Source organism: Vidua macroura, chromosome 4 (genome assembly GCF_024509145.1).
Source record: "Vidua macroura isolate BioBank_ID:100142 chromosome 4, ASM2450914v1, whole genome shotgun sequence".
Classification (NCBI taxonomy): domain Eukaryota; kingdom Metazoa; phylum Chordata; class Aves; order Passeriformes; family Viduidae; genus Vidua; species Vidua macroura.
In genome coordinates, this window is record NC_071574.1 from 6593328 (window position 1) to 6601710 (window position 8383).

The 8383-nt window shown below is 40.1% G+C and overlaps 1 long non-coding RNA gene across 1 annotated transcript; it reads left to right on the plus strand.

The window, feature by feature from the left end:
* Nucleotides 1-529: 529 nt before the first annotated feature.
* LOC128805990 (uncharacterized) lies at nt 530-8069 on the plus strand. The gene is made up of 3 exons (XR_008436677.1): nt 530-2697; nt 5643-5760; nt 6739-8069. It is a non-coding gene; the product is annotated as an uncharacterized LOC128805990 (long non-coding RNA).
* The last annotated feature ends 314 nt before the right edge of the window (nt 8070-8383 follow it).

The window sequence follows — 8383 nt, forward strand, 5'->3', positions numbered from 1 at the left end:
GGGCAGTGGCCCCCCAGGCTAACACAGCCAAAAACATTTTTCCATTAGTACTTTGTTGTAGTTTCTTTAATTATCAAGTCTTTATTGCCCAAACCTAATCTTGCAATCCTGTTTAATTTATTTTAAGATTTTTCTATTGATTATAGATGAGCTTGCATTCTGTCTTTGGCTTGGCTTATCCTTTTCAAAAGCAAATGTCATTTTTGGCAAAACAGCTGAGTTAAAGTTGATTGCACTTTCTCAGCCCTGTGCTGCTCCCCAAACACTAAAATAGCCCTTTGGCAGCCTGTGCTTTCCTTACATTAATTGCAGTTTCAGCAACCCCTATCACAAAAAAACAACATTGTTCTTTGGCTATCATCAACCTTTCTGAATGTGTTTTCATAACCTTTGTGTTCCTGAAACCTATGCAGTGCATGCTGCAGGAGAGCAGTGTGCACTCACTGCTGCTTGGTCATGTCTTTTGTCAAGGTGTGGGGTTCCTGCTGGGTTTTCCTCCTCTCCTGCTCAGTATTGCTGAGTTTTTTGGTTTTTTTTTTTTGTAAATGGAAAAAAATAGTTCAGTTTTTTTTTCATTTTCCAAGTAATAAAATGCATCTGTTTTTCACTTGTTCCACGTGGGGTTTTCCCAGATGCCTGCTGTACCTTTTCACTTGGAAATTACAGCCGTGGTAAATTCAAGTCTTTGTTCAAATTTTCATTTGAAAGAATCAGAAAATCCTGTCAGCTTAACAACTGTAAAGGAGTAATTACTTAGACAATGTAGTGCCTTGGGAGAAGTTGGAATCTTTTGGACCAGGGAGGTTGTGGACAAAAGGTAGCTGGGCTCCAGCCCAGGACATGGCAGGCAGGTCAGAACTTGAGGAGCATTAGGGGTGTAAATCTTGCAGTCAATGCACAAAATATTTTCTAATATTTTTGTCCCGCACAGCTGGCAGAAATGAACCTTTTACTTTGATTATATTCAGTGCTAAGTGGAATAGTAAGCTGAGTGAGGGTGGTAGACTAGAATAAACAGTCTGGCTGAGGTAGAAGGGGAAGAGAAATCTGCAGATCATGGGCACAGCATTTATTTTAGCACCCTAAACCCGTCTCTTGACAGCCAGCGGGTTTTCTGTGATGATTATTAAACAAGAGGCAAACAGTTCATTGTATTTCTGTAGCCAGTGGAGGAGAAGAATCACTCCAGACAGAGGCATTACTTCCCCCTGCTGTTACTTTGTGTAAGGGCAAGAGTTGCTCTGGAAAACAGAAAATCCCACACTGCAGTTTGGTAGCTGACACAGCACACTTCAGACATGGTCCTGGTGCATCCCTGTTCCTCTCCAGTGATTCCTTGGCACTGTGTGAGTGGGACAGACCATGCACCACAAGAGTGCAATGACTGGTGGCAACTGGAAAATGGCAAACTTGTTTGCAGGAATATTGGTAAAGAAATAAATGTGGAATTTTTAAAAAATATTTTTTTCAGTGCTCCAAGGGCAAATTAATTCTTCTAATAAATCCAGCAGTAAGCATGGGAAAATGGGACACAAGAGCTTATATCCTTTAAAACACAAATGTACATTTAAAGCTGAGGAAATAGAAAATTCTATAATAAAATGAAAAAAATGTGAAATGAAATTAAACCCCTGATTTTTCTTTCAGTGACAGTAGAAGTTCAGGTTTGGGAAACTGGGTTAGATGGAAGGAGGCTGAGCAGGAGCTCTTGTGTCTTGGATGAGGGCAGGTAGCAAAATGTGCTGTTACTATTGTGATTAAGAACTCTCCTAAATAGGAACTTAATAAGGGATTCCCTCTTTTCACAGAAAATTTTAGGATATAGAGCTGCAGCATAGCAATCAAATGTGAAAGAAGATTGTGCAGCTGACAGGTACTCAGAGCAACAGAGCTGCAGGAATCTGCTCTCATGAAAAAAATCATCTGGTGATTATTTTTCATCATTGATGTGAACAAATCATCTCCTTGATTTGTTCACCAAATCAGGAATTCTTGGAATTGATGGTTTGTACCTTAGCAGTGATGTGTTGTTTTGATTTTTTTTTTTTTTTTTAAGGTTAATTGTGTCTCTTTGACTGAGATGATTTAATACCACATTCATTCACCATCCGATGGGCAGAAGCCTTTTCTTACATGAATTCTTTCAGGAATCAGCTGTACTTCCAAAGAAATGTAAAGAATCTGTGAATCATAGAGATGAGTTGGGCTGCTAAAGCACTCCAATGCCAATTTGCTTTTCTCATCCCATTAACTAATAATTTACATGTGAAATTCTCGTTGCAGAGGCCCCACTCCAGGAGTTCTCCTGTGTGGACTGGTAAAGAGCCTCCCTGAGTTTCCATCGCTGCTCAAAGTGTGCCAGTCACAGAACTGAATTTCTTGCCACCTTTTTTCATTTAATGCCTGAGCCAGAGCCTTTGGACAAAGCAGCTGGGTACCTGAGGGCTCCCTGAATGGCTCCTTCTCAGCTGCTGGGCAGGGGAAAAGGGTTTGGTGATATTCCTTGTCAGAAAGCCTGTCTGTGCAAGGAAATTCTCTGCTTGTCTGAAAGGGAGAGAAAGGGCAGGCACTGATGTCTCCTCTCCCTTCCATCCCTTGTAGATCAACAGGAACGGCTTCAAATCCCAATTCTTACTACTGCCTCTGCAAGCTGAGAATCCTCTCAGAAGAGAAGTCCTCTCTCCAGGGAAATTGCAGGTAAGGCTGGAGCTGCTGGGAGAGGCTGAGCTGAGGAGAGCCTTGTCTGCACAGGGGTGTGAGGCGAGAGCTGCTGGGACAGGGAGCTCACTCTGAGTGAGGTGACTCCAGACTCAGCTGGTCCTACAGTTGAGATGTCACAGCCAGTGAAAGCTTCCATGGAAAAACCCAAATTGCAGAAGTGAAGCCAAAGCTGTTGATTTATTATTATTATTGTCAGTTTTAATAATCCAATGTCTTCTGTGACTGTACATTGAGGTATCTCTTCAAATAATTTAATGTATGCAAAGACATCAAGTTCTGCCCATAATAATTTCAACGTTTGTGACAGCAGCATTGAAAGGAAGGGAAGCTCATAAAGGAGAGTACCTAAGGTTTAACTTTTCCAAGCAATTTTCATGTTCCATTAGAGCAGTTGTTTGCCTGGGGCTTGATGGAAAAAAGGCAGAAAGAAGAAGACTCAAATAAGTCCAACAAAGGGATACAGATATCAGTTTGGGTAAATACAGAACTGTAGAAAAAAAAAAGGGGGGAGTCTTTGGAAGAGAAGCTGCTGGAGTTTCCCATGTCTGTTTTCCTGAGGCCTGCACCTTAGGGGTCAGAATTTGAGTAAATATCAGCCCCATGGATTAAGAGACATTGTTGGCTCACCTAGGGTTAGGAGCAGGTGTGGACAGTTTCTTGTACTGCCAGGTGTCCACTTCCTCAGCTTTAGGGAATCTCTGGATCAATCTGTGCCCAAGTGTGTGAAACAGAACTTGGCTCACCAGGGCACAGTGCAGGTGGATTATCAGCAGCACTCATGCTCAGGAGGGGAGCACTGTCTCTCCTAGGAGGGTTGAGTTTGTTTCATCCTCCAGGCACCATCAGGGGTTTATTTATGGTATTTCTGCAAATGCTCTGCTGTGCAGTGCTAATCTTTCCTCTTTTGTTTTTGAGATGCAGTCTTGAGCATTTCAATGGGACTTGACGCTGTGATCATTATTTGTTTTAAAAGCTTAGGAACTACAGAAATTGTCATCTGCCATCTTTAAGCAGACAAACCATTTCAGTTCAGGTCCAACAAATGCCAGCTCTTACAGATAAGAAGTAGTGTGGTAGGGCAAAGGCTCAGCTGCCCTTCTGATTAGATTTTGCTTGGCTCAACAGGGAGAGGAAGGTTTTAATCCAAGTCATCCTCACTAATGGTCTCAGGCTACTGTATAGAGGTTCCTCAGTTCTGCACTGTGCTTTGCTAAAATATCATAAATTTCTAGAGAGGAATAAAATGTTCTCCCTGCAGGTGCCAGGATGTTTTTTCCAGGTTTCAGCCACACTGCACTGGGAGAGATGAGTCCCTAAGCAGTTGATACCAAGCTGTTTTCTTCTCACATCAACTCCCCTGTCCCTGCAAATGTCACGATCCTACAAAAAAAGCTAGAAGCCTTTTTAAAAGAAATATTTTCTCTTGGCTTTAAGCTCAGGTTGGTTTGCATAAGAAATTACTTCAAGACCCTGACTGAACCTAAGGGGCTCCTGTTATTCAAAAAGGAGTTACATAAATCAAGATTCTGTCTACTCCCATGCTGATTTTCTTCCTCTTCTTCTTGCCTCTGCAAAACATGTGTTCTCCAGTTTATCTAAAGGAGAAAAAATTTACATTTTCATTCAGTTGTACAGACCAACAAGGCAGTGCTCTGCATCTTCCCCTGACCACCGGGAAAGAAGAAAGATTTCTGGCCCCCCATTAGGAACACCCAGAATCGAGATGTTCCCAGTGGTTCCTACAGCAGTGTACAGGGCAGGGTTCCATTTGTTGCTTTTCTGGCACACACTCGTCCTCTCTTGGCTGGCTCAGCAGTATTTAGCAATTGTTCCTCGCTTACGTGGAATTAGTTCTTGGATTAGAATTCAGTCTCTCTGTGCAGTTAATTTGTTGAACTATGTGGTAAAAGAAATGTTATTTTGCCCTTAATCATTGTTAACAGAAACATAACCATGACCAAACTCTCTTGGATATATGTACATTTTTCAATATAATGTACAACAAAAGGCATTGTATTAAAATTTTCTATTGAGTGTCAATGGTTTTAGTTACAACCTATAAAATTACACTTAATGAATCCCATAATGTTTCACTTACAAGTGTCTCTGTCTATTACAAATGCTGAACTGGGAGCTGCCAAAGGAGTATTGCACTGACTTTCATAATAATAATAATAAAAGGGTTCATTGCAATCATGCCACATAATCCTCCATAACTTGCTGTTTCCAAGTTTGTGATCCTTTGATGCTTATTTGGCTACAAAATGAAAGCCTTGTCTCCAGATAATGAAGGAAAGGAAGGTTGTCCTGGACCATTTGAAGCCTGAGAATATTTGATTCTTTCATTGTTTACAGCTAGACTTGAGAAGGATCAAAAAGATTTTTGCAGGACTAGCTTAGTGTAAAGGCTTCTTTCTGACTTGTAGCACAGGCAGTGACCATAAAGGAGGTATTATCTTTAGGAATCAATTACACAGTAATTAAAGCAAACTACAGATTGTTTCATACAAGAGGGACAGGGAGTGGAGGGCTTTTTCAATATGGGAACAACTTCTGTATGTACAAGCCAGAAAGATTTATTTCATCTGAAAACAAAGTTCTCTCTTTACTGAAAACTTCAGTTTATTCTTACTCTTTTACACCTGTTCTGGAAATCAGCAGATTTCACCCAGATTGCCATTAATGACTGCACCTGATTTCCTTCAGGAAGCTGTACCTAATTATCCAAACAGAGCACTAAGACACAACAGAGTAAAACAGATTAAAAATGTTTTCAGTTTAGATTTCCATATGAATTAACTCCATTGGAATGACATTTCCCTGCTCTCAGAATCTGAAGTGAGTTTTATTGTATAGAAATGGAGAAGAATTCCCCTAAAGATTCTTCTAACAATCCTTACTATATTTTGTTATTTTCAAAGGCACATCAACACAAAGCAGCAGGATATACAGGCAGCTAAGCCCAGAATGCCCCTGATGAGAAAAGGGCATTTGGATCCCACATGGAAGAACACAAGAGGGAGTGGCAGACTAGGAATGGTGAGTCCTGTTTCTGATGGATGAGTATCTACTCTGATGAACTAAAGCCAAGACTAAAACAAGGACAAGATTAAGGCACTTGATAGATAATTAACCTGTTTTAAAGGAATTCAGACCTATTTTGGGACTAATTTAGTGAGAGAAGCTTCTGATTTCCTGATCAGACCCCAGGATCAAAGGTGTATTATACCTGAGTCAGTGGCCTTGGGAAAGAGATAAGCAAGATGTCAGCAGAGTTGGGGTTACACCAAGACCAAGAGAACCTGTCCCTTCTGCCCCAGGGAACAGGGCAGAGCTCGTACTGAGATAAGGATGAATTTGGTAAGGAGATTCACATGTGGGGTCCTGTTGTGAGCACAAGTTTCTTTTGGTAAGGAAATTCATCTTCATTCCGGATTCAAAGTGGGCTTTCCAATGGCAAAAGCATTTGAAGAATTAAGATCAGAGAGGAGAGAAATCAGGGATGCAGTCTGAGGCTAGGACCAGGGTCAGTGTGAAGGTGATAGAAAGGATTTCCAAATGAGCATGAGCAGCCACCCGAAATGTAGTTTAATACACAGAGGACAGAGACCACCACTTCTAAGTTTAGGGAAGAGAGACTCTCCATCTAAACCAGTGAACAACCTACCAGTGCACTCTGTCCATTCCTGATGGACACAGATCTTTAAGGTCTTACACTGCAATGCCCATCAAAAGCAACGAGAACATGGAAACATGAAAGGTAATCTCTTGAGCTCTGTTATATATAAAAAAAGCTATTTAAAAAGCCTCTTTATCATGATAACTGCTACCAAAACTCCTGTGTATTAACAGAATATGAAGTGCTACCTAGAAAGCCTTCACTGTATTTTTCCATGGCTCATTTGATAGGTCTCAAAACACTCTGACTGGGAAAAGGGTAGAAAAGTCACGATCGGACAAATTGTTTCTAAAAAACCCCCCTGATTTATGACAGATTCTGCTTGATTCTATTTACAGAGGATCCTGCTGCTAAGGGAAATTGATATTGGCACTGACACCTTCACAAAATGCTACCAAGGGTGAAAATGAACCATCAACAGCTATGGGAAGGTGTAAGTAGCACTGGCTGCTATGTTGATATGTAAACCTGTATCTTCCTGTATCACCATGATGCAAAATGTTTGAAGGAAAAATTGTTATTGCTACTGAGAATATCCTTATCAACCTCTTTACACAAGTAATAAAAACACTGCAAAAGCTATGCTGGCCCATTTCCTGCAAATGCCAATTTCTGTTTGTTGGTAGAGGTAGGCAAGAGAGCTTCTGACAAATATCTAAGTACAACATGTTCAGCAGAGACTTTCACCTGCCTCTGACTTGCAGGCTGAGAAGTACAAATCATGTGTGACATGTCTAGGGAGAAGGAAATCAACCACCAGTCATCAGCTGACAAAGCCACAGAACAAGATGTTTATTCCCATTTTGGTTTCTTTGGTTACTGGTTTATTTTTTTAGTATGAGAGTTACTACTTTTGTAACAATAATGTTTGCTTAATAAACTAATTTGCTTCTTAGCAGCACATTTTTCTCTAACAAAGACATTTATGTTCTGGAATTTTTATTTCCTCTTCTAAACACTGACATTTCCCTTTAAACATGAGGTTATATACCAAGATATTTACCTTCAGCTGTTTTGCAGACATTTGAAGTTTTGCAGAACAACTTGTTTCAGCTAGAACAAATAAGGGTTATCCATTTTACCTGGGGTTGTGTTGTTACAATCTGTGTCATTCTTCACCTGTGTCAAAGTGCTCCTCCAAATCATTTGCATCTGGCAGCTATTTTTTCCATACATAGGTTGAAGTCCATGACTGAAGCTACAAGATAGTGCTTATGCCACATTTCACAAAAATGTTTCAGATGGATAAAGACAATACTCACACTGAAGTTCCTCCTGAAAGGGGGAAAAAAAAATAATTTTTACACATGATATCTAAGCATGTGAGGCAGATGCCTGTATATTTAACTTTCCAAAACACAGAAGCCACTAATGGGACACCCAGCCTTTCCAAACCCAGGCTGCACAAACCCTTCTGGGTTAACAGGAATTAACAGTAATTCTGGCAGGCAACACTGCCCTCCAGTGTGGGTTGTGTTAACTTCCTTCTGCAATGGCTTCCTTCTTCAGGGTTAATAAATTGATTCAGTGTGCATTGCTGAATGTGTCATCCCATGACTTCATTTAACTTAAGATAAATGTTGATTTTATTTTAAGAAAATAATTTTAAAAGCTATTGTTTATCAGCTGTTACTCTCCTTTCTATGTACTGCTGCAAAAATAAAAAGGAATGTGTAAATATATTATTACTGGATCTATAATTTATATTTGCTTTCTTGTATTTAGTATTTTTCAAAAGTGCTACAGAACCACCGGATCACCTTCACAGATGATGTGTAACACATTGTAGATTTGCTTTCTGCAGTTATAACAGTCATAATGGAAGTCAATATTATTTCACTATTCTCCCTGCACATTTCTGACAGTCCATGTGGTATATATAAATATATAAAAAGAGGATCTACATTTCAAATCAAAAATTCCCACCAACACCCTCAAAGCATAAGGAACTGTTAATCTCTACAACTCACAGGCAACACACTG